The 26,224-nt window shown below is 46.2% G+C and overlaps 1 protein-coding gene across 4 annotated transcripts in view; it reads left to right on the top strand.

The window, feature by feature from the left end:
• The window catches only part of SMYD3 (SET and MYND domain containing 3), a 446,241-nt gene that overhangs the window by 151,586 nt on the left and 268,431 nt on the right, over positions 1-26,224 (top strand). The window lies entirely within an intron of this gene.

Genomic DNA, 26,224 nt, shown 5'->3' with positions numbered 1-26,224 from the left:
TACTGGTGTGTTCAGAATTTTTATCCCCCTCCTCCCAAACGTTATTCTTGTGTATGTGTTTTAGCTTGTGAATTATATCAGGAGCTCTAAGTAATCGAGATGGGACGCACTGGCCATCTGGAAGAAGCCTGCCTTATCCTATCGGGGGGAGATACTGGCGAACGTGGCTGCCAGTGGTCAGTAAGAATGTAGCTGAGACATGAGCCTTCACAGAGATGTGAGGTGTGTATTAAACCAGCTTCTGAAGATCACTTGCTTTCCGTGTTTCATGGCAGTAGCTTGTGGATTTGCATTTAGAATGATAATTCATGCGAATGGTCTTCATCTCCCATGAGGTAGCAGAAATCAATTCTAACATGGCAGAATGAAAGGGTATAGCAAATAAAGTCAATGAGCTGTCAAAGAATTTTTTCCCATCAAACAGGTCCCAAACACCCTGTTATAATGACCTTCTCTCACTCTTCTTTCTTGGATTCTTATGCTGATTTGGTGCATGATTGTTTTTTTTCATGAAAAAACAATAGAAAAATAACAAACACGTTAGATCAGTGAAACAGAAGGTATTTGCAAATAATACATTGGAGCAGTGTCTCAATCTTCAGGAAAACGGTGAAGAGGAAACGCAGCATCGATTGCTGTTGCTAAGCAACGGCTTTCCCAGCAGCTGTGCCAGGGACAGTGGTGGCGTCAGCCAGCACACTCCAGGGTGGGAAGCAGTGCCGCTCTGTGATGCTTCCGGGAAGTCGGAATCAGAGCCCCGCATGCCTGCTTTCCTCACAGTTTTCTGAGAGCATTCTTCGGGACGTTAAGACCACACTGTCAAATATATACCCTGAAAAATTTGGAGCACTTTTAGAGAGGTACGGAAGGGTTTGTAGAGCCAACTCTAAAGGACCCCGAAGGCATCAGAATTCCTTTTTTATTTCAGAGATACTGTTACTTTCCCATTCATGCATTTATCCATTCATTCAGGCGCACGTTCACACGGCTGCTTAGCCAATACTCAAGGCCGTGCTGCTTCTAAGAGTCTGGTGTCTCTGGCACTGCTGACTCATGCAGTGTCAGTGTGTCGGTGAGAATTCAGAGGTACCGGTGCTGCCGCCATGCGAAGGTGGCCCCAGAGGCTCCTCCCAAGGCTGTGGCTCTCAAGCTTTTGGGCGCTTGAGAATCTCCTGGACAGCTGGCTAAAAGATTTCTCAGCCCCATGCCTGGTGATCCCCTCACCACAGTGCATTTTAAACAAGCTGCCTGGGTGGGTCTGATACTGGGGTAGGAGGACCCCTCGGAGAAGCACTGGAGCGGGCGGGTTGATGACATTTCCCTCATTTTGCCAATTTTTAGTTTGGTAACGGAGAAACTGCTGGCTGTGGCTTCATTTGTTCGGTCTGTGCCTCCTCCAGCTTGATTCCCGAGACTCCCACATTGGAGCTGCTTTTCATGCAGTAGGGTCAGGCTCGTTCGGGTTCCTTCGAGAGCTTGCTCTGCGAATATCCCTGAGGAGGACGTCCAGGGGCAGCCCCCCATTGCTGCTTGCGCCTCACCCGAGCGCCAGCCATGGGAGTACGTACATACACGAAGTGCACAAGCCTGACCCAGGTAACCTGCAGTACACCCCCCCCCCCCCCCCCCGCAAAGACCGAACTTTTAGACCGCCTTCCACTGAAAGCAGAAGACAAATGAACGAGCAAATACCTGAGCCCACTGGCCCCTCTTTGTCCCCCTGAGCTGATGATAACCTTTCAGTGCTCTATCAGTTGTGAATCTGATCAATTCTTGAATAAAACCTGGTGTGCTTCTAAATTGTTCGCATACGTTCATGAGTAATTAGTACTTTTATAGTTTTTTAATAAGAAAATTCTTTTTCTTTTTCCAGCTACAGATGCTTCAAATCCCAGTTTTGGTCTGAGTTGGACCATGTTTGGGATCTCACCCTCATGCCTTGCAGGAGTAGAGACCGGCACACGGCCCTTATTAGTTTGTATGGTTCGTTAACGACTCGTTTATCAAGCCAAATGACTTATAGATGACTAACTGTTCAGAAGTTATTAAGGTCTGTAATTTATCATCACTAACATTTCTGCCCTTGTTCCTGGTCCCTCACCGGAATGATGTTCATTGAATGCGTACAGCACAATAGGGAGAAAATTAACTCTCACTAACGGCGCTGCTGGTACTAGTGGGGAGGTTTAACACGTTGGCAGTAATCAATAGCAGAACTTAATTTATATACTTTATAATGGAGACATTTTTCATTGCATTTATATTTTCCAAATTGCTTCCATTTTTAAATTAGTTGCCCTCATTTCCAACCATACTCAGCAGCGAAATAATATATTTTCTGAATCTAACCCATCGTATATGGTTTGACCTTTCACTGAATCAAGTAGTAAAGATCAAAGTGAATTATGCTGGAGTGGAAAGGGGTTTTAATGTTGCCTTGCACTGTGCTTCCCCTCGTCCCACATACTGTTTAGTATTACTAATTCAGCTTGAATGATGATGAGTCAGAAAACGGCTTTAGTTGGTTTTGGCTAATGCATTCTTGGGTGTTACAGAAGTACCTGTAACACCTGAATGGTTCCACATAAATAGCAATGCCTTTCTATTTTGTCCACAAGAGAAAATGCCACGTGGTCGCCTGTCAGTGGCAGGGAGCAGGTTTCTAGACACGCGCGCTTGCCTCGGTGCAAATCTATCACTTCCATTAGCGCTAATAGGGCCTGTGTATTTGCATCTGGGAATTCAGTGTTTAGAATTTGACAGGCAGCGAGGTTTTGAGGAGTTACAGGGTAAAAGACATAAATGGCCGAGTCCCGGGGAAGTGCGCATAATCCCTTGGCAATGAACCGTTCGGAATATTTAACTCTGTTATCAGTGAAGGGTTAGTGAAAAGGGAGCCATCCACAGGTTTAGGTTCATTTTAGCTTAATAGTTTCTATGGACATTTTACAGTCATATGAGCTTCCTGGTAACACGCTCGGCTACGTCAAATAGTCCGTGAGTGGCCTCTGCCTAGTTCCCAGTGCCCGGGGCCCTCTAACTCGGTTCCGTTAAGTGGCTGGTGTTCCAAAGGCTCTTGAAGCCGTTCGGTTGCAGAAACAAAAAGTGAACCCAGGGAGACAGCTGTGCTTTCCGTGAGCCTACGGGGTCATGATAACTGTCGTTCTAGCATTGTTTTATGTCATACAGACACAGCGCAAAAACACATAATCTCACTTTGTAGACTAGATGCTTGTTAAAATTCCTTGTCGCCAGGATTTTTGTGTACTGAATTGATTTTTCTTTATATTTTCTTGCTCGGGAGATATTCATCTAGATAAAAAGCCGTTGCACAAAGATGTAGGCAGTATTACCTTTAAGAATGCTTCAAGTCTCCTAAGACTTTAGAAGTCACAGATTTATGGGGAAGCAATAATTTTTCTAATAAACCACGACAGCTCCCAAATAGCTGGGTGTATGTTTCTTTTCGGTGCCCTGGAGGACAAAGGACCCAGTGAGCTGTGGTGGGCAGCCGCCGTGGAGTCCGGTGGTGGCACTCTGGTGAGACCAGTGTGGCGGGTGGGGGTGTGTGCACAGGGTTAGCTAGACTGAACAGAGACAGTGGTGCTGACTTCACAAGTAGGTGCGGTGCGGTTATGGATCACTCCTCTCAGAGAACTTGACAATGACATGTTTCTTGTTCCCTAAGTTATTCAAGTTCCATCTTCTGTTTGTAATACTCTGCTTGTGTAGTTTTTAAAAAAGGCCTCAAAGTTTCCCTAAACGTACAAGCATAATTAATAGCACTCAAAACAGAAATCAGGATTGAAATGGAGCTGATATGAAAGATGGCAGCTACAGAGATGCAGAGAACAGGTAGGGGGTTGGCGGAGACGGGCAAAGGGGTCAAGCAGCATAGGTTCCCAGTTCCCAAGTACAGGAGCCACGGGGCGTGGCGTGCGGCCCGGTCATGCAGGTAATGACACTGCGCTGCGTGATGGAAAGGCGCTAAGACAGCACACCTTAAATGTCCTTGTCACTAGAGAAAAATTTGTGACTGTGTATGGTGACAGCTGTTGACTAGACTTACTGTGGTGACCATTTCACAACATTTAGAAGAAACATTGAGTCATCGTGCGCACACCAGAAACTGATGTCATGTAACGTCGTGTGTCATTTGTGACACAGTGAAAAATAGAAACAAGATTAAGAGCTATATTCTGGTACTGGACACTCAGTCATTTTTAAAATGTTGTGATTTTCTCTCTGTGATTATAAAATGTACTTTAGAAATAGGAGGAGATGTAGAACAAGGTTAAAAACCTGCTTTTGTTCTGATTTTGTTTGCATACCTTGGCCTTCCCTTTAATTTTTAATTTTCCTGTTTTAAGTTCTTTGTTCCAGTTGCGAGTTAAAATAATTCACATTTATTTTAGCATTTGCCCGGTGTTTATGTTTTCTGTATTCAGTGTTTCCTTGCTAACTACAGCAGCATGAATTTTTTTGTTTGCTTTCATGTTCTCCTATGATTGGAAGTTAAATTTAATTATGAAATCTAAGAACTACATTTATGTATGAGATTTATATTAAAAAAAACAATATACTTTGACCTCTCTGCCCCCAGTTTCTAAAATTTAGTCATCTAAAACTGTGGATCGTGAGTGGATTTTAGTTTGTTATTAAGTATTTTTTCCTTTCAGAATTGCCTTTTACTTTACCGTGTTTTTGATGGTCCTCTGGGTACAACGCTGCTTCAGATTCCCAGTCTTCCTGGTTCTCGGCTTCCTTTTTTACTGTTGTTCTATTACAGCTGCCCCAGTTTTCCCTCGGTCCTCACTGTCTGTTCATCCGGCAGTCAGCGGTCTAATCACAGCCCCAGCAGCAGCCCGTGTTCACTGAGAACCTACTAAGTGCTGCAGGCACTGCGCTGCTCACAGTCCTTTCGATGTGCTGACGCATGTTCGATTTTCTCCATGCTGTTCCAAGGTAGAGTCCATCAGCACCCCCACTTTACAGATGAGGAAATGGAGGCACCCAGAGCTGAAATAATTCGTCCGTGGTCACAGGTCTTCCCGAGCTGGCGCTCCAGATCAATTCATGACTCTCTTTCCGTAGTCCACGCTCTGAAACATTACACTCCTACCTCATCGCCTCTGTTGGCCTGGAACACACACACTTTAGAAACTTTGCAGTGGGTGGTAAATTTTCCGAACCTTTGCATGTCTGAGTGTCTCTATGACTTTTGGACATCAAATATCAATTTAGTTCTATGTGAAATTCTTGAGTTACAACCTTTGTTCTTAAAGAGAAATGTGATACTTCTTTGTATTGCTGTCACTCACTGTTTTACAGGCCAGCTGGATTTTTCTTTCTCCATAGGCAACCTGCCCTCCTGTGCTCCCCTCCCCACCCCAACCCTGCCTATATGCCGTCAGAGATTTTTTCCCAAACCCCCAAATTAAATTCAGCTAAAGTTTATTCAGGTGTGAGTCCATTGGAATTACTTTTGCTTAGAATTTTGAAATCCCCTTTGATGTCAGATTTAGATAGTTCTTTAGATCAAAAAATGCTCTTGAATTGTATTTTTGTTCATTACTTCTTTTTGCTTCGATTCCTCTTTGGAAACACCCATCGTTCACTGGCTGGGTCTCTCCCCCGGACCTCACAGCCACTATATTTTCCTAGAAGGTCGCTCTCCCTCCTCGAAAGCAGAGGTCGGGGAACTCTCTGTAAAGAGCCAGACAGTAGATATTTTATGCTTTGTGACCAAGAGGCAAAATTGAGGACATCATGTAGCTACTCATATAACAGTGAAGATTACAAATTTCTACAAACTTTTTATTAATGCAACTGAAAATGTAATAATATTATTTATTACTGAGTAGAGATTTGTATTTTCTGCTTGGAAACATAGATCTATTCATGAGAATATTAGAACACTCTTTGGGAGAGGTAACTTTTTGCCTAATTAGGATCGGAAGTTCCCTATCATTAATTAATTATAAATGTTCGTCTGTAAAAAAACATTTTTACCTCACAAGACATAAAAAACAAAACGAAACGGGGGTGGGTCAGCTTTGGCTTTCTTCCAGGCCCGTCCCGCGATGTTCTGCCTGCTGCCCTCGTGTCTCGGGGTGTTTCTCAGACTCGTCTTCCACTCCTCAGAACGGCTTTTCTCTGTCGTTGATTTTGCTCTTTATTGACTTGGCTATGCATTTTAAATTTCCGTTTATTTAAAAATCTTAGCCATCTTCCTTTACATCTCAACCTGTTAACTTTTCATATTGTATTCTTCCTTGTTTCTTGTTCTTTTGCAAGCCACCTTTTAAAATATGTCATTGAGACTGCAAAGCACAAGTCTTTTGAAAATGGTCACAGCAAATCATTTTCAGGTGATGTCCCCCGCGGACCTCCAGAGGAACATGCATCTGACCCCCAAGTGTGCAGTTTCCACGGGCTCCTGCTGTGCTTTCTACTTCGCGTCCCTTTTTCCACCAGGGCCACTTTGAGCACAGTCTTCCGCATTTTAAAGAGATATGTGACTTGCCTTTTGTCTCCTCACCATTTCCTTATCTCCCTGGTATGTTAAGCCAAGAGTGTTTTCATCCACCTGGCTTCTCGTCATTTTCACCAACTTTTCCTCTGAGGGTCTCATTCCTCCAGACTGAGACGTATTTTTCTGCCACTCTTCATTTTTAAAAATTGGGGAATGCAGATTTACTTCCGTATCATCAGAGGTGGTTTGCATGTCTTCTTGAACTTGACCAGTTGGTGCAAAACAAGAACCCCCAAGTGTGTTACGTCCCTGGCCCGTGGGTGCCCAGTCCTTGTCTTCATCTTCCAGTGGGATTCCTGCAGGAACTTGAGACTGGAGGGCAGATGTAGTTCACAAGTGTCTCTCAACACCCCACAAACATTTCTAAAGTGAAAAGCTTTCTTAAACAAGAAATGAGAATCCAATGGTGGTGAAGAATAATGTAAAACAGAAGAGAAATAAGTGAATGGCTTATACCCAGGAATTCAAATTTTTGTGATGTTTTAGGCAAACCTGTATTCATATAGCCTGGGGATGGCAGATATTTCACATCTAACTTTTATGTCCAGTGTCCATGACTTGTGCCTGCCCTTTACCTCCTTTTGCTCATTTTAGGTGCTGGGGCCTGGAAGGGCTTTCCCCGCTGATGACCGGTGACGGAATGTTTAGGGAATGCAGCCTGGTTGCTTTAGAAAGCTTCTGTGTCTGCCGGCGCTTTTGGCAAATCACTGCTCCTGCGAGTTGAATTGAAAAATTAATGGGGATTATATCACTATGAATTTGGCTTTTTATAGTTGTTAAATCAGCTGAATGATAGACTTTCTAAAACTGTATTAAAATATGATACGCTTTTTCTAAAGCAGCTAAGGTTTAAACTTTCCCCAACCTTCTGTGAGTTTTATTAAAGCGTGAAATGGAAAGTGCTCTCTCTGCCGCTTTCTGAATAGTTATACGTTGGTCCGAATGACAAATCCGCTTGTCTGAGGAGATGCTGAGTTTGGGGTTCTGCTCAGGTGGGGGCCCCAATCCCCTCTGTGCACTGTGGTGATAAAAATCTAGAAATAAAATTGGTTATTGATTTTGCTTGTTTTGCATTTGTAGCCAGAGAAAAACAACACTCGCAATCTTTCAAGCCTACAGTTCTGCGCTCGAATTTTCCTCTGCTGGTTTTGTGTGGCTTTTTGTTCCGCTGGAACTTTCCGTGTGATGCCAGCTCAGTTGACTTCTTGTATGTGACTGGTAAATTTTGGCCAGCCAGTTCTGGCCAGATGTATGTCCCCTCCAACTGCAATTGTTTTTGGAAATTAAAAGCCAGTAAATTCTGAATGGAGGCCTGCAGGGTTTGCTTAGGAGTCAAATTAATGAACATTGCCCATTCCCTCTGACACTCAGAGAAATTTTTAACTCAGTGCTCGACTGTGTTCCAGAATGTTAAGCATGTGGATAAATGACCTTTTGAATAAATTAGATAGAATTATGTCAGAATTTTCCTTTTAAGGAGCTAAGTTTTCCCATTTGGAAGCATAGTGGGGGTTTGAATTCTTGGTCAGTGTAGGAGCATATATATGACGTGATAGGGATCTTGCTTAAACAGTGCGGCAGACAGGTAAATTGAACAAGTGGTAGCCTTTACAAAATTATTCAAGGTGCGACTGTCTGATTTACAGTTCCTTTGGTGCATTTGGGTTGCTCTAAAGAGATAAGCCCATCGTTTATTCTGCAGTCATTTATTGAGTCCACTCTCCATGCTGGACACGGTGCTAAGCATTTGAAACATGGAGATAAAAGACACACTGTTTGTCTTCAGGGAGCTCGTATGTGAGATGAGAGGATGACAGCAAGCCATGGGGACCTCAGGACGAGCTGTTTCTGTGCAGTGTGGGGACAGGAGTCTGCGCTAGGAAGCCTGACGTCAGAAATTGAATGAGTGGCAGGAAGTGGGGAGAGTGAGAGATGGCAGGGAAAGAAGTAGAAAAAATCAGGGAAGAGAAAAAGAAGATTATAGACCTAGTTTATTTGGCCCACCTAGAGTTTTCTGTTTGTTTTTGTTGTGGGCCTATAAAACTCAAGAGATTTTACTTTACTACATTTTCCAGGTTCTCTCGGAAGTCAGAACAGTGTTCATACACGGCTGGAGGCAGCTGGCAGTGGGCTGTGGTCGCCACCTTGAGATGGGACTGGTGCCCTCTGGCTCCCCCGCCTCCCCCTGTCATCTGCCCTCCAGTTTGGATGGGAGCCTCCGAGTCAGGGTCTTCTCACATCTCGGCAGTTCAGGGAGGCATCCAGGTGGAATGGGGGAAGCTAGGGGTGAGGGGTGGCGGGCTCGTTGGGGTTGACGTATGAGAAGGGTGTGAGAATGTAATGTACTGAAGGCGAGGAGCCAGGACTGAGTGAGCACAGGGGTGCGAGGGGGGGTGTGTGATGGGCCAAATTATGCTCCTCCACAGTTTATGTGTTGGGGTCTGCACCCCCAGTTACCTCCCAGCGTACACTTACATGGAGAGGAGGTCTTCAAGGGGGTGACTGGTTTAAAGCGAGGCCCTTAAGGTAAAGCCCTCCGCCAAAATGACTGGTGCCCTGATAAAAGAGGGAGAGGCACTAGGCAGGGTGCACAGAGAGGGGCAGCCAGGCGGGGGGGGGGGGGGGGGTGGGGGGGGTGGGGGGGGGGGGGGGGGGGGGTGGGGGGGGGGTGGGCCCAGCAGGAAGACACCCTCTACCAGCCCAGCAGGGAGGCCTCGGGGAGACCAAGCCTGCCAGCAGCTTGGTCTCAGACCCCGGCCCCCGGAGCTGGCAGGAACCACGTTTTGTTGAACTCCTTCCATCTGCGGTGCTTGGTTACGGTGGCCTGAGCGGATGAATGCAGGGGTGTCCGCAGGCCGGGTGAGGAGAGGGCCAACGAGGCAGCATGGGCGTCGGCTGTGAGCGGGCAGGACCTCTGGCTGTCGTCCAGAGAAGTCTCCAGTGCTTTGTGTGCATCTGCCTCAAAGCTCATTGGATGTTCAGTGAATTGAATGTCACGGCATTTTCAGTGAGAGGGAATCAGCCCCCGGCTCAGAGGGTTCTCTCTGGGAATGCAGAGGAAAACCGGGGAGTCCTTAGTGGCCCCCCTTTGTTTTCTGTGCAAAGAGGGTGAGGAGCAGTTGGATGGGGGGGGGTGTCAGCGTATTTGTCACTGGCCATGGAGACGTTAGGTTTATATACAGGCTCATATATATACATGTAAAGGCAAGGATCATGCATTTATTGAATGGAGGGGGTTTTAGACTGTGTTGTGTTAAGTCTGTGAGGGCAAGAAGTTCTTGTTACTAGCTGTTGCTTTCGAGGAGCACTCGCATTTCTGCGACTGTGCGAGAGTTTAATGCTTCACTTCTTGAGAGTCTGGTTGGAGAGAGGCCCCGGTCAGAGGAGAGGAGGAATCCTTGGAAAAGCCTGCGAGGAGAAGGAAGGAGCCCACTCGTTCTGCCAGGCAGGGTGGGGGCCAGCCTGGGGTCGGCAACGGCCGGAGGCCCAGGGCTGGGCTGGGCTGGAGGGGCTGAGCACCAGGCTGTGAGAGGCCTTCCCAGGCCGGCAAGGCAGGGCAGGTATGGAGAATGAGAGACTGTCTACACGTGAAAGGGTAGAGTTTTCCGTTTTTAAGGAAAAATGGATTTATATGGCAGTGTTTAGGAGCTCAGATACTAAATAAAAAGGCATAGATGTATACTTTTTTGTTTTACTCAAAACACTTTAAATCATAAAGGTACTTTGTAGGAAACCTGGTAAGAAATTGAAAATAAAAACCACCGTAAGCTCACTGTCTAGAAATAACAATCATCACTACTTTGAAGTGCGTATTCCCAGAACCTTGCCTATGTATCTATCAGTGTAAATCATTTAAAAATAGTTCTTAATACACCCAGAGCGCCTGGGGGTGAGTGTAGGAGCCAGATCACCATGCTTAGGCCGACCTTTCTCAGTTTGCAGCGTGGCCAGGTGAGAGCGGCCGATTCTCCCATAAACAGGCTCCGTTTCTGGGTTTCGTCTGAACACTGCCATCACCATTTTGCTGAATCTCCTCCTTCACCGAGGTCAGCAGGCTGTAGCAGCTGGCACTGCCGCGTTCCTCGTGGTCTCATTAACTATTCCACGTCAAACGCGTGTGCCATCTGCTTAGGTTACAGGTATAGTGACCCAAGTAATACACCGAATTGCATGTGTGTGCTTCAGCTGACCCAGAGATGAACGCACGTGTTCCGTGTAGTGGAAAAATGCTGGGCTCGCACTGGTGAGAAAAACGCCCCTGCTTCCGACCTGCTGTTAATGGGCTGACTGTTTGCCTCCAGGGATTGGTGGCTTTTGTTTATGTGTTTATAGTGTCACCTGGTATCCTGTGTTGCCAGAACCATGTCCAATGCCTGGTGGAATCAGTTGGAAGGGCGTTCTGAGCTTGCAGAGAAGAGCAGATTCATTAACTTTTTTCTAAGAATTGTATCTGTTTCCCTGGTATTGCCACATTCTGTCATTAGCCATGGAAACTGCAGGTTTATAAATAAGCAAATAACAGGTTTTTGTTGAATGACTAGAGGAGTATGACTCTGCATTCATCATGTGACAACAGCTTGGATAAGGTGAGGCCAGGAAGCCTTATCGTCAGGGATAGTTGTTTTCAAGAAAGAGTTGCATTTCTGAAACTCGAAGTGAGTGTGGTGTTTCACATCTTGACACTTTGATAAGAAACTTCTATTTCTGTTGGGAAGTGGAAGAGAGTAGAAAGGCCTTAATTTCATTCCATGTGACTGCAGCAAAGAAATGCAAACTCTGCGAGCTCCAATTTCAACCCCAGCGAGGTGGGACTGACCACACCCACCTCCCAAGGTTGCGTGGAGAAGCGAATCAGACGTGTGAACAGCAAGGTGCCCGCCACAGATCCGGGAGGGTAGCTGGCTGTCCCCTGCCCTGCCCTTCCCCGTCGTAGTGGCCGTCTGTGTTCACGCCTGCCCAGGGTCCATACCTCCCTTGTTTGCTTCCATAACCTTTGGACTCCACCTTTGGCTGAAGGCTTAGTATCACTGTCCATCAAGATTCCCTGGTGAACGTACAACCCAGGCCAGCCAATCAGATGTGTTCTTCTGGGTCCTGAGCTCAGTGACACGATACTGCAAATGTGTAGAATCGTGACCCAAGGGAAGGACGTGGCAGATCCCTTAGACACACACTGAAAACAAAAAGACGGAAATGAGCAGGGTCGTTCGTGTTGCTTGGACCCAAAGTCCTCTGATGCGTGCACCCGATCGGGGATAATGTCACAGCAGACCTGTGCATTTGTTTACTGGTGACCTTCCTCTTTGCCCACCTGGTGCCCGGTGCCAGAGTGCATTCAGGGAAGAGACAGAGGAGGGTTACTGCCTCTCTGGGCTCTTGGGTCAGGGGCTTCACGGCGGGTGGGCGGCCCCACCTCAGTAGCTCGTGTGGGGCTCAGCCTGGGGCCTGATCACAAAATAAACTCGGTACCAGGTATAGTCGCAGGCAATCAAACACTAACAAAGTTAATTAAGAAGTTTTAAAATAAAAAGAGACCCCTTCTGCCCATTAGTTACTTATTACTCTCAGGCTTTTCATTTATTTCACTTAATGTCATCTTTTTATTCATTTAGTCTGGTCAAGAAAAAAAAGTCTTACTAGTTTTATATTAAAAAGTAGGTGACACTAGAAGATTTTGAGCTTTGGCTGGAAATTGTGACTTTTGATTATTTATAATGGTATTTTATGCCTCTGTTTTATGTTGCTATTGCAGCATCCAAAGCCATAGACTGAGATCTAATAATTTAGAAGTGCCACAGGCATTGTGGGATGGAGGTGACAAGCCTTTAATGACTCTGTGAGATGGTAAGAAACCTCAGCAAGCGTGCATGAATATTCATTTGAGAAGCATTCGTTGGTAGGGAAGAAGTTGTAAATCTTATAAGCCTTACATGAAAGCTTTTTTAAAAAGAAACAAATAACACTGTCGTACCTTGGCTATGTTCTTATTAAAAGCATCTTCGGATATTTTCATCAGATTCATTTTGCTCCGTTTTCGTACAAGCTTTGCTTGTGGGGAGGAGACAGGGCTTCACTAGCCCCCTCTGCACATGGGAAGCGAACAGGGAGTGTTTCCATCACGCGAATCTGCTGACAGCCCCGAAAATCAGCCCCGCGCTTCGCTGGGAGGCATTAATCACATTGCCGGTCACATCTGTTCTTGGGAGAGGACTGGCCTCGACTGTGAGTGGGGACCGGGTTGCCGAAGGCTTATTCCCGGCGTCGTTCAGAGTGAGGCACTGGCCTGGTCGTGGCTCCACATGGCCACCCCGTGATAAGTCATCGCTGATGGGGCCTTATTTGTCTTATTTTCTCTCACTGGAAAAGCAGCGATCGTGCTGAAAAGAACGGAACACACGTTGGGCCCACGGTAGCTGTATTCTGTGTGCAGGGCAAGCACACGGCCGGTAAAAATCAGTGTGGACAGGTGAGCCAGATTCGCATCCGGCAGTTTGATCCCGGTCCACACCCTTCAATTCACTACAGCGACAGTGTCAAACACACAAATTAATGTTCAAAAACAAACCGAAAATGGTAGGTAAGACGACTGAGTATTGGGGATTTTATAAATTCTTAAACTTTGAGTTTTAGGACAACTTAGCTTTGGAGTAGAAATGTGCCAAAAAATAAAATTGGGAAAGAACACACACTGTGTAAGAACTTGCACCCTTGCCTTAGAATTGCCTGGCTGTCTCCGTGCATTGCCTTGGTGATTTCTCAGGATACTCTAAATCATTAGAGATCATCCTGAAATATCACGGCACAAAGCCATGGTTCCCTGGATGGTGGCTGAAGACTGCATGCATTTGAGCTTTGCTTTTAAGTGGACTGTCCGTTCATTTAATTTGAGTTAGAATTACACATGCAAACAGGGCAGCAATGGACCTTGGAAGCTGGACATTCATTGTCTTTGTTACACAGTAAAAAATGAAAGGCAGGCTTTGGTGCCGGTGGCCGGGAGGGATTTTGAGAATATTTAGCAGCAAGCCCTGCACCAGCATCGATCGGTCTGGACAGCAGAGCCGGAAACAGCCAGGGGGTCATGTCAGGTGCCTCAGGGAGGAGCATACCCCCTGCCCGGCTGCAGGAGCTGCGACGGTGCGAGAGCGCTTGGCTTATAAATAATACGAAGTAAATACCTTTCGAGTATCACTGATATTTCAGGGAAGCTTTTTTAAAAATACAGAAGTGACAATAACATTTATTTTCTCTAGCTTTTAAGACAGTGTTGTCCTCCGTAGGATAGTAAATTACTCTGAGAAAACTTTCCTCATTCTTTCAGGGTGAAAAATAGCCGATTATCACAGGCAGCTGAGAGCTGATACCAGCAAAGGCTCTGAGTCCTCTGGTTAAAAACCCAGCAAAATGCGAGTTTTTCTAGAGCTCCCCGGCCTGCTGTGAGGAAGAAGTCAGTGCTTCTTCCTGACCTGAAATGGTCCAGGCCCGGATGGTGCGTTCCAGTGACCTGTAGAACAATCACCTAGTGAGGGGTGTTCTTTGTCTGTGTAGGGAAAGTCTGAACCACAGAAGGTAAAATTTAGAAGACAGGTGAGCTATTATAATTTTTAGTTTTTGCTTTTCTCTCTCTGTGTATTTTCTCTCGAGCTGTATGTGATATGGTCTAGGAGTCCCTGGGCTATTTGGGGTTTTGGAGGGTAGGATGTGAATGTCCCCATGCAACTGACAGAATGATGCATCACCTTGCAGGCCGCTGTAACACAGTCCAGATGGGCTTGAGCATTTGTGAGAATTTACCTGCCGTCCCAGAGCCCCAGGTGGGCCACCGCTGCAGTACTGCTTTGGGCCGTTAGAGGAAACCTAACTGACATTGAACGCTATTTCAAGTAGAGCGTGTTTGGGTTTGATAATGATATTACACTCATTAAAAATGTTTTTTACAGTCCATTCAAATATTTTTAAATCCTTTAAGTTATGAACTCGTACTTCCTTCATAGTTGCAAACATCCTTTCCGTCTCCTGGGCTGAAGCAAAAGCTCAGTAACATCAAAGCTCCTTCTGCCGCTGCCCCGGGAGTCACACATCATAAGGGCCAATGAACTCCCAGGAAACTTTCTGCAGCATGATTCCCTATGTGCAACAATTTTGTGTCTTTTTTAAAAATCCAAACCTTTGGCGGATAGTCAGGACATGGGTAGTTAGGAGGTAGTTAGAGGAGAAAGACTCGAGCTCCTCCGCAGGCTGCGTGTAGCGTAGAAAACTGCGGTGGTGAGGGTAGGGAGCTGCAGGAGAGCGCACACACAAGGCCGCGGGGTTCTGGTGTTTGTCTTCACGGGGCTACGGGGGTGCAGAGTTTTCTGGGATGATGGAGACGCTCTGCGTCTCTGTGGTACTCGGTGGCCACATGGCACCGCCCGAGCACTTGAGATGGGGTGAATGCAACCGAAGTACTAAATTCTTGACTTACTAAACTCACAATGTAAATGGCACAGCTCTAGCTGTCTGCGCTTCTCACACCCATTCGTGGGGTAATGCACAAAACCCTGTGGCATAGCAGACGCTCCGAAGAGGGTTTATTTTTTTCCCCTAAGGAAGTGTGTAGACCCACATAATGCTTCCTTCCAGTAACAACCTGGAGGAGAGCGAAGCTTCTGACTTTCCCGCTGCAGCACGGTTGGCTGCACGTGTCTCTCTCACATCCCAGGTGGGGTCAGGAAACTACAGCTCTAGGAAGTCCGTGGAAACTGTGCATCTCTCGTTATCCTGTGTGTCCCCAACTGAGGGGGACACAGGTGATACATTTGTATCTGTCTCGTTCTCCAGAATTTGGGGAACTTGATTTTGGGTGCTTTGTTGCCTCTCCCATTTTGGTAAATATTTCCCTCCTTGGATAGAAGGGCAGGTTTGAAAGGGGACACAGAGGCATGGAGGAAAGAGAAGGAGGCCTAGAATTAAGGGAGGAGGAAATGGAAGTAGCCGGAGAGCTGAGAGGCAGTGCCATGGTCGCCGTCCCGAGTTTGGAAGAGCTGCTTGTGACCTGGCGGCAGGTCCGCCGCGGTGCTGCTGGCTGCCTCCCTCTGGAAGCTCTTGGAAAGCTGGGGAGAGGGACAGGGATGTGTCCCTGAAAAAAAAAAGGATGATAAAAAATAATAAGTAATAATAGAAGGCAGTCAAGGTCTTAAAGTTCAACTCGTTCTCCATCCATCACTTGTCTCTAACTACCTTCTGGAAGGGTTACGGTATTTCAGGGGTCCAAGGCTAAAACAGAACAGGAGGAGGAAGGCGGGAGCTGAGACGATCTCAGAGAAGTGTGGTAACGCCTTCCCCAGAGTGTCAGCAAAGATAACTGTGCACTATTCAGAAGGGAAGCTCTGAACACGGGCGACCCTCGGTTTGAGATGTCATTCTCAAGGAAGTGTGTAGACCTGGGGTTTTTGTTGGTTGTGATTAGCGGTTGGCCGTGACTCTGGAAAGAAGCCTGGGGAGAAATGTGGAAAGAAAAACTGGGTGGTGGGGGGCGAGGTGCATGGGGCGGGGGCTTTGCTGCCTCTCTGTGCCGCGGGTCAGACCACCAGGCCACGGCTCAGGCTGCCCTTTGCTCCTGTTTGGGTGCCTCGTCCAGAATGTCAAATGGCCTAGATTTTTACCTAACAGCACACTAAAAAATATTTCACAAATAAACGTGTTCTGAAGGTATGTAAATTAGAGTAGTCCAATTTAAAGCTCCAAATAGTGGGTAATTTATCTTCCGGGCAAATCTTTTCACTAGTTATCCCTGTGCCTGTGTGATCTTATTGTATTTTCGGTGTTAATTTACTCTTCACATTTCTTCTTCCTCACGCGTCTGTTTCATTTCCTTCAGACATTTCTGTGTTGTTAGCAACGCGCCTCTCCAGTTACCTTCCATTTGTCAGCTGCTGCGCTGGTGGGCTCTCTTAACTGGAGGTGGTAAATGGGATATGAAGATAGATATAAGCAAAGACTATTTCTGATAAGAAATGTTTTTGTTTGGCACATTTTATCGGGCTTCTAGAATGTCGAATAAAGAAATAATACCACCTCTCAGTTTCCTTAGCACGTTTTCTTCCTAATGTAGTTTTGTGTATTAGAACTCCTAGAGACTTCCTTCCCATAGTTGTTAATGCGAGAAGCTTCCATTCATTGTCAGTCCAAGTGCATCCCTTGTTGCCACGGCCTTTCGTTTCGACGTCACATCCGCCTTTGTATAGGCAGTGGGTGCCTGACTCTTGCCAAGCAGACGTCCATCTCCGTAAGATTCATGGTCCTCCTTTCCTCAAGGGAGGGGAAATCTCAGATCCATCTCTAAACTTATCAATAACTGCATTTAAATCAGTATAGCCTAGCATTTCCTCCTTTAAAGAATATGTAATGGTTATTCATGTGATTTTTCCCAGTCCTTTTGAAGTTCTGACTAAATAATAGTACGTGTTAACATTGAGAGGTGCTATACTTTCTGATTTTCTTTTATAGTAACAGTTACTGAAGAAATGGGTGGAATGTGAATCTGGGCGTAAAACACACATCCTTATTATACACACTCAGTTTTGTGCAAGTGAAAGTTCTTACAGCCTTCAAACAAATGCAACCGTCTTAGTTTATCCAGAGAAGCATCTTTCTATTTCACACTTTAAGATTTTTTATTGTTTTTATAGGTGAGGAGGCTGAGGCTGGAAGGATTCATGATTTTCCTAGTGGCACAGAACGAGTTAGTGGCTGAACAGAGACTGGGACCCACGAAGGCCTCGCAGGTTTTCTGCTCAGGGCAAGACTTCTCCTCCCCCCAGGTTCTCTCGATTTTGTAGGATTGATATTTTTGTCTCATTCTTCTCAGAGCCACATTCTCCCATTATTTACATTTCATAAATGTGTTTAAAATTTTATTCCCTTTTAAAGATATCCCTAGTTTTCAGTGCCTCAGGATGTTCTAAAAATGCAACATCTTTCTGTGGAAACCAAAAAGCTTAAAAAATTTGTTAAGGCCACTCAAGGTTAGTCATGAGGAAAGATGATGGTTTTTGTTTTTTACCCACCAGCCCAGTGTCCTGGCATTTTTAAACTTTAACTTGTGGTGATGGTTTTAGGCAGAACAGTCATTTGTGGGTCCAGCCAAGGAGGAGGGACCGTGAATGATCCAGGACGAGGAATCTGGAAACCGCAACACCAGACCATAGCAAACGGGCCTGCACCAGTTTCAAGGCCGTTATCTGCTGCAGCCTCCATGGAGAGCTGCTGGATGGATCGTCTTTCTCTAGTTGGTACCAAGCCACTTAACCTCTGGTGTGCAAAAACAGAGTTATCCAGAATGAATTATGAAGTGTGCTTTCTCCCCCTTCCTTGCAGCTTCTCTCAGCTCGTCGGGGAATTCAGGGTGTGGGGTGTGGGTAGAATGACATCTCAAACCGAGGGTCGCCCGTGTTCAGAGCTTCCCTTCTGAATAGTGCACGGTTATCTTTGCTGACACTCTGGGGAAGGCGTTACCACACTTCTCTGAGATCGTCTCAGCTCCCGCCTTCCTCCTCTTGTTCTGTTTTAGCCTTGGACCCCTGAAATACCGTAACCCTTCCAGAAGGTAGTTAGAGACAAGTGATGGATGGAGAACGAGTTGAACTTTAAGACCTTGACTGCCTTCTATTATTACTTATTATTTTTTATCATCCTTTTTTTTTTTCTTGGAGGACAGAGAAAGCTTTGGTATGTTTTACTTAGCCTTGTTGAATATTAATTTAAATCTGTGTTTCACACTAGAAACTAATTCTGTGCTTCAGCAACTCCTTTCTTCGTACTCTTTTTTTTTTTAAAGATTTTATTTATTTATTTTTAGAAAGGGGAGGGAGGGAGGGAGGGAGACAGACAGACAGACATCAATGTGCGGTTGCTGGGGGTTATGGCCTGCAACCCAGGAATGTACCCTGGCTGGGAATCGAACCTGGGACACTTTAGTTCCCAGCCCGCGCTCAATCCACTGAGCTACGCCAGCCAGGGACTCTTCCTACTCTTTTAAAAGTTTACATTAAGCATTTAAAATTTTGCAAGGTTCTCCGTCATGCTTTATATGCACTATTTTATTTAATGTGATTTTATGTGATCCTCACATCAACCTAATGAGGTATCACTTCTAGGAAACCAGTTCAGAGAGCTTAGTTAACTTGGCCAAGGCCTCACAGTACGTGTGACTGGCGCTGGAATTCAGGTCTTTTGGACTCCAGAGCTAAGCACTTAAGGACTAGTTTATATTACCTCTCCTTTGAGACCATTAATCATACGGGAGTTACACTTAATGTACATGTCTTGAAATAAATTAGGCTCCACAAAAAAACAGATCCCGACTTTAAACTTGGTGCCATAGTTTCCCTTCTTTGTCACCCGTCAGTTCTGTTTAAAAAAAAGTGCTTGTAAAGAGAAGGAAAGAAGGAAAGAATTATATACTGTTCTCAGAGATACACACAATCTTGCCTTTGTTGTGCCTGGGAGTTTTTATCCTGGCTGTTTGGTCTCTAAAAGCAGCATGTGATGGCGTTTCATTTTGCCTTAATACCACAGAGTGCCCCCCGTGCTGCATACACCAAAACCTGCGGGGTGTGTCTTGGGCTCTTTACCTATTTTGCTCTTGTGATACTGGCAGCATTTGGAATATGGCAGCCACCCTAAGTGATTGAGGCATCCTGTTTGTAGGGGGGGCAGTCTCCCAAAACAATCCATTTAAAATCACTTCCTTTGCCTCCCCTGTGTCTTTAAAATTTTTTCATTCCTATTTTTCATGCTTCTATGATTTTGCAGTTCTGTGACTTCATGATTTAATATCCTTTAAGCCCAAAGTGCACTGTCCAAAGTTTGTTAATATCTCAGTGAATTGGCATAGAATCGGGTCTCTTATTTATATAAAAATCACAACAGAGATTCTTTGTAGTATTTTTAGCACACTTGCGTATATGAATTAGCATTGCAGGAGATATTTTACTTGTGTTTCTAGTTCTCCAAAAGGAGTTACAGTACTTGAATTGCTATTGACAATTTTTACTAGTGAGTGAAGAAATGGTGAACATTCCACAGTCTCCTTTTTAATAAGGAGAAAAATTCGTTAGCCTGTAAAAGTGATGCCATGCTTATAACACTGTCATTGTTGGTAGAAAATTGTGGGTGTTGTGGTTGGTGGATTTTTTAAACCGTTATTGTGTTCATAATGCATTTCTGGGGCAACCAGCTTCAGAGAGCATTGTCCTGGGGCACGGAAGAAACAAAACCCTCGCTCCTGCTGTTGGGGAAGTTGCTGTCAAACGTGGACACAGGAGGTTTCCTTAGCTCAGGCTGGCATAACAGAACACCCCAGCCTGAGTGGCTTAAACAACGGAAATTTATCTCTTTCTGTTGTTTAAGAGTTCTGGGGCTTGTAAGTACAAGATCAAGGTTCCAGCCCATTGGAGTTCTGGCAAGAACTTTCTTTTCGACTCCCCCGGGGCTGCCTTTGTGCTGTGTCCTCAGGTGGCCTCTCCTTCCCGCTCCCTCCTGAGAGAGAGCACGCTCTCTGAAGGCTCCTCTCGCAGGGACGCCAGCTGTATCAGATCGGGGCGCAGGACCTCACTTAGTTACTTCCTCAGAGACACCTGCTCTAAAGGGCTTCGACACGCGCATGTGGGCGCGGGGCACAAACATTCAGTCCACAGCAAGGTGTGGTACTGGGAGAAGCAGAAGCCCTACATCTAAGTTTCGGATTGGGGGATGACAGGGAGGGCTGTCCCCAGAGGAGGCCGGGTCGCTGTTGAGGACGTCAGCCTTCATGCCAGTGCTGCCAGTGTGTGTGCTGACTCGGAAGACGGTGGTTAATACTGACCCATTACTGCTCTTCTGTTTTAGTTTTTAGAAATGCTATCTCCCAAGTGTTTCCCAAGAGGGAGAAAGGGGCACTGCACTTGCTCCTCTCTGACTTTGAATTTAAAGGCTGGGGCCGACCCCTTTGGGTCAAGGAATAGCTTCCGAGTCTTTCAGCATGAGGAACGGTGTGTGGAAAGGACGAGTGTTGTGTCTTCTTCTCACTCTTGGCTTTTCCACCTAAGTGCCTTTAGTGATTTGCCACAGTGCCCGCTAGGGAATAATAAAACATGATTTTCCATGGATCTTGGGGTGGCTTACTCGGTTTAGAGTAATCTAGTATATGCATAGATGGAGTTACTTCCAGCCCTCGGGCTCTGCTCCCACGCCTGATGCCTTTTCCCGTCCTTCGTAAGAGCCAGCCTTTTGACTTTGATGTATATGTCATGTTAGCACCGTGTAAATCCTGCTCGTAATACCTTTCTATTACCGAGGTGTAAACACTACCGTTTCTGCCCCATTTGCTTCTCTCTCTGTCATTTTTATAGGGCTCTTTAACCCGCTAATGTTCCAGGATATTAATTTAGAACAGCCAGCCAAATAATAGAAGCTTCCCCCTCGCCTGAGACGAGCTGACCTCTTTTTACCTGTTTCCTTTTCAGATTCACTTTGGAAAGCTCAATTTTCATAATCTTTTGAGCCGGTGCTCCACCACCCGATGCTTCCCATTTAGCAGCCTCCTTATTTTCAAGACTTCACGTATATCTGGAGCACACACTCCAGTCCTGTTTTTTTCTGAGCACACTGCCCTAGCTCAGTCAGGATTTTTATTTAATTTTCTTTCTTTACCCTGTAGGAAATGGAAGTCCCATTTATGTTTTCCATAATCCTTCCAACTTAACTCTGTCAATGTTTAAGGGATTTGGCTTGGACATTTCTGGCTTTTGTCTCTTAGGCCGACCTCCTCTCGTTCATCTGCATGGTTAGAGCTGCCGAAATAAATGATGTCCAGTGGACAGAACTTGGGTTTATGCTGGGAACTGTTTTTAAGATTCATTGGATGTTTTCTCCTTAGTGTCTGGTTAGTCCTCAAGTTTACGTACGAGTTAGTCCATCTGAAAAATATCGTTGTGTCGAATATTGCTTCTTCTGCACAGAGGTTTCACGGGTTGCCATGGAAGTAAACAGAGTTTCTAATACTTTGGTTGATGGCATTTCTCTTATATTAGGTGCGTCATCTACCTGTCCTCATTTCTAGACTCCAGCCTTCGAAAAGCAATGTGGACAATTTGAAGCGACCTGACACAAAAGCCAGAAATACAATTGGTGGGGTCCAAGGGGCCAAGATTATTTACCCTGCTAAATGAAGGTAAGGCTGTGGACAGATTTAGCCACGTGCTTTTATAAAAGCACCGTGCTCTCTCTGCACCAGTCTTTCATTTAGGGGTTGCATGGTGCCTTTTCAACCGCTCGGAGCTGGGAGACCTGGTGGTGGTGCTTTAGTCACAATTAAGAGTCAAGAGCTGTTTCTTACATTAGGAAGCCCAAGCTTGACCCGTGGAACACCTTTCTGCATCGATGCTGAATGCTGGTGAGGGTGACTGCGGGGATGGGGGTGGGGCATCGTGGAACCAGCCTCTAGAATCCCACTCTCTGGATGAGACAGGTCAGTGGTGAAGAAAATGGTGTATCGACTGGCCCCTCCCATCCGTGTCTTGGGTCAGAGAGGCGAATGGGCTGGGGTAGAAGGCAGTGTGGTGCATGGAACAAGCACCATGCGGGGAGTCAGGTGCCTGGGTGGGGGCCCGGCTGTGCTGTGCACATCCTGTAATTGGCTTCGCGACCTTGAGCTCGTTACCTCGTCACCTCAGGCCTCAGCTTTCTGTTTTTACTCTGCAAGCGCTTGATCCGGAGAGTTCTGAGGTCCCCTTCAGCTCAGTCCTGTGGGTGACTGTGGGTGGGAGGTTGTGATTACAGAGGGGGCGGGGCTGCCGGAGGGCAGGTGCAGTGGCCGAGGAGCCGGGAGAGGCGGGCGTGTGTGGGGGAGGCTGTGTCGGGGGAGGAGAGGGGACAAAGGAGATGCCAAGGAGAGGTGAGGAAGTTTTAATTTCAGTGAGGAATTAGTAGGAAAGACAGTGTTTGTGGCACCGGTAATGGGTGTTCCCCACTCTCAGAGAGAAGTTGATTACCCTCTCCCTTTTTGACACTGGAAAGAGAGACAGTGGACCGATAATGGATGTTCCCCAGTATTAGAAGTTGATTGCCCGCTCTCTTTTTAAAATTGGATTAATTGGGCAGGATTTGACATAGTTTATTCACATCTCCCCTTCTCTGTTCTTTATAATTAGGCTAACATTATGCTCTTTCTCTGAAGATTTCAAAGGATTCTTTCTGTTCTTCAAAAATGCCCCTGACAGATAAGTAAAGATAATTATCTCTGTAAAGTGAAGATATGAAGATGCCAAGGTGGTTAAGCAGTTTATTGGGGAAATCAGTCTGCTGGTGTTAGAATACAGTTTCCCAGGGCTCTCCATCGGACTTCTCTGCTTTCAGTTATGCGTGGGCATCTGGAGGGTGCATTATTTATAGGTTACTGGTGTGTGGTGCCCACAAGTAGCAGAAGCAGTAATGTGTCTCAGAGACAGGGCCGTCCATCCCCTTGGATTCATGGGGATCCCAAAGCAGACTACCTTAGTCTGTGTGCCTATCGCATAATCCAGTACTTGAATTCCGTTTCTTATGAGTAAAATTATACAAGTTAAGAAGATACCTGTACCCATAGGGTACAGAAATTCTGAGATTTCCTTGGTGTGTAGAGGTTGCCCAAAGTGCCATTCACGAAATGAGACAATTCATACATTTTCACTGACTTTCTGAGTCTTGTATGTGGCAAATAGGATGCCAGTTGTATTGCTGCAATGGAGCAGTCTTGGCTTTAGGGGGTGGCGAATACGCCAGTTGATCGTCTAAAGCACGTTTTCCTAATTTTGTAAATAGACAGGTTTTTTTTATGTCATAGCTGCATATCATTTCAAGGACACCTCTCCTTCCCCCTGAAGTGGAGACTAGGGTACTGATTGAAGGTGTGGGGGGTGGGGTACAGGAGGAACCCCTTCTCCCATTGCATTCTATCACCGTTTTTTAGGGTACGCTGCGGGTGAGACAGAGCACTGCTTTGCATAGCTGTCTCTCTCAATGGAATCAAGCCTGTAGGAACGAGTTCCCCTCTGTTCACAAGAGCATTTGTTTGCATACCACGCTGGCCCGCAGTTCTTACCACTTCTCAAGGGCGGCAATGCGTGTGGAGAGATGGATGATAGTAATTTTCATAGCTTAAGTGATCATTTTATCTCTAGGAAGAAGCAGAGCCCGCGTGATGTACATACTTCAGTAGAATGGGCTCCCTGCATGGGATTTGGCGGCTCTCAAAGCCTGGCACATCCCTCCTCGGCTCCTTGCGTCTCACGCTCTGTGTGTGTCACTTAGGGGTGGGCCGATGGAGGCCCCTGGTGCCGGACATGGTTACGGAGGCCGCTGCCCCACTCTTCTGCCCTTCGGGTTCTGCAGTCAGCGGGCCAGGAGCATGACTTTGAGAGGAAGGTGTTAGCCGTGTGGTCTGCGTAAAGAGAGTCACAGAGTGTTTGGTTTATTAAACCTTTCTTATTTGGGGATATTCAAATTAAGAAAAGAGAGTGCTCTCTGAGGGAACCCTAGGCAGAAGGAGGGATTGGTTCTGAAGTACGTTACATCTTGACTCACGCCACCCCAGTCACACACAGACAGTGGACAGTGCTCGGCTTCTGACACAGATGCGGGCAAGGTTCCCCTCCAGGAAATTTCAGAGTTAGAAGTGAAACCCTTATTGGTCACACTTTCAGATGATATTAGGGAATCAGCTCATTATTTTGGATACTGGTAAACAAAGGGGAAGAAGCAAGTATTTAGCTTGCTTTTCTTTATAAATTGTATCTCAGTGTAGCCAAATAGCTGATGAGAGACTCTCTCTTCAGAGGAATGATCCAGCTGCCCACGGAGGAGAGATGTAGAAAGTCAGAATTCATTATGTTGCCACCCACACTGAGTTACTGGGCCCACGCGGTGAGCCTCCCTGGCTGCCGGTCCCACACGGAGACACCCCGAGGTCCGGTGTCCCCACTATGAAGCAAGCACGCAGCCTGGGAAGTGTTCTTGCCAAATGTCAAGCTGTAACTGATCTGACCTCTTTTTTTGATGTCCACTTAACTGGAGGTCCAGAGTCCAGGGGAACAGTGCGAGTGAAACATTATGGAAATTCAGTTTTAAAAATCTGTTATTGACTGGGCACCTCTCCGGGGAAAATGAGTTTGTTTCAGTAAAAAAAAAACACACACAAAAAAACAAAAACAAAGAAAAAAGAGATGGAGAGGGAAGTCTATAGATTAGAAGGATTTAAGAGATCTGTCATCTAATCCTAATGTCTGGGCGTTTTTTTGCATACCAATTTACACGAACTCTTACAAATTGTTAAACAGTTAGGGGAAAGATTTACTCCCTGAATATTCGATGACATTAAGGCATTTTGGTGAATACATTTAAGGAATTATAACATTGAGCCCTGTAAACACTGGCAGATGAAATGATATGATGTGGGATTTGTTTCAGAATAATGCAGGCTGGTCAGTAATGCAGGGTGTAGGTGAAAAAAGACCGGCAGTCATTACTGGGACTGGAAGGTAGGTGCATGGAGGTATTCTCTGTACTTACGTGCATGTTTGAAATAACCTTCATAGCATGTGTTCAAAGGCAGTTTTAGGCGAAGAAGCGTACCAAGGCTTTGGGCGCAATGCAGAGGGACTGGGGGAGCCGTCATGTCCTTACCGCTGTACTGGGTATGTTCTGTATATTGCGCGCTTACTGGCTGTGCTTATTTCCAGGCCCTGCACACACCCATTTGTTTGTCTGTGCCATCAATCGTTTGCTTATTTTAGTGAATATTTATTGAGTCCATGTGATGTGGCAAGCACCACAATGCTTCCATAAATCAGGTAACACAGATAGAGCCCATTGCACCCCGTGATACTTTTGTCCTGAGCTCCTCTGTGGCATCTGTGAGCTGGACGTGAGTTCCTCCCCGACCAGGGGGCTTAAAATGGCACTGTGTGACTTCATTCTAGGATTCATCCGAGTTTAGTCTTTAATATTCTTGTCAGGGCAGCTCCAACCACCGGCCGGGGCTTTGCCTTCCTTTCGAATCATCCGGCTCTTAAAGGTCGTGGGGGCCACACGCGTGGTTCCCGCAGGACCGCCTCTGACCCCCGGCGCGGTTTCTCCGGGAGGCTGGCCGCGGACTAGCCGGCCGCAGGTTCCTGGGTGAGCTCCAGGGGGGACGCCCCCGCCCGCTGCCATCGCACCTCCCGAACTGTTGTCACACTCTGGAAGATTTTCCAATTACTACATCTAATTACAAGCCAGAATAAATTACTGAAGCAAGTTAAATTATCTTGCGTGTCATAACAGTGATTAACATTCAAATGGAAACCGCTGCCGTTTTTATAACCCCCAATAAGGGGCGGCAGCGCCCTTTTGAAAGCCAGAAGCAAGAGGGCACCCTCTCCCCGAGGCCGGGCGCAGGGACCGTCCGCGTGTTCGGAGACCGGGCTGAGGCTGGTGTCGCCAGCGAGGGTGATTCCTGGTTGCCTGGTGTTAGCGAAGTCCTCAGACCCTTTTCGACACATTTACCATCACCCACTTTCTCCTCGTGGCCCCATGTGTTTGTTTTTAAAAATTTCCTTCCACATCTCAAGAAGCTCTGGACACCAGCGTGACCACACGACATTTTGCAGACTATGCTTTCTGTGGAAAGTGGCTCGCAGCCTTTTCAGGTCC

Source organism: Phyllostomus hastatus, unplaced genomic scaffold (assembly GCF_019186645.2).
Source record: "Phyllostomus hastatus isolate PE091 unplaced genomic scaffold, TTU_PhHast_1.1 phas_contig_148, whole genome shotgun sequence".
Lineage (NCBI taxonomy): Eukaryota > Metazoa > Chordata > Mammalia > Chiroptera > Phyllostomidae > Phyllostomus > Phyllostomus hastatus.
The sequence above is the reverse complement of the archived record's forward strand: the minus strand, read 5'-3'. Positions and strand labels throughout refer to the sequence as shown.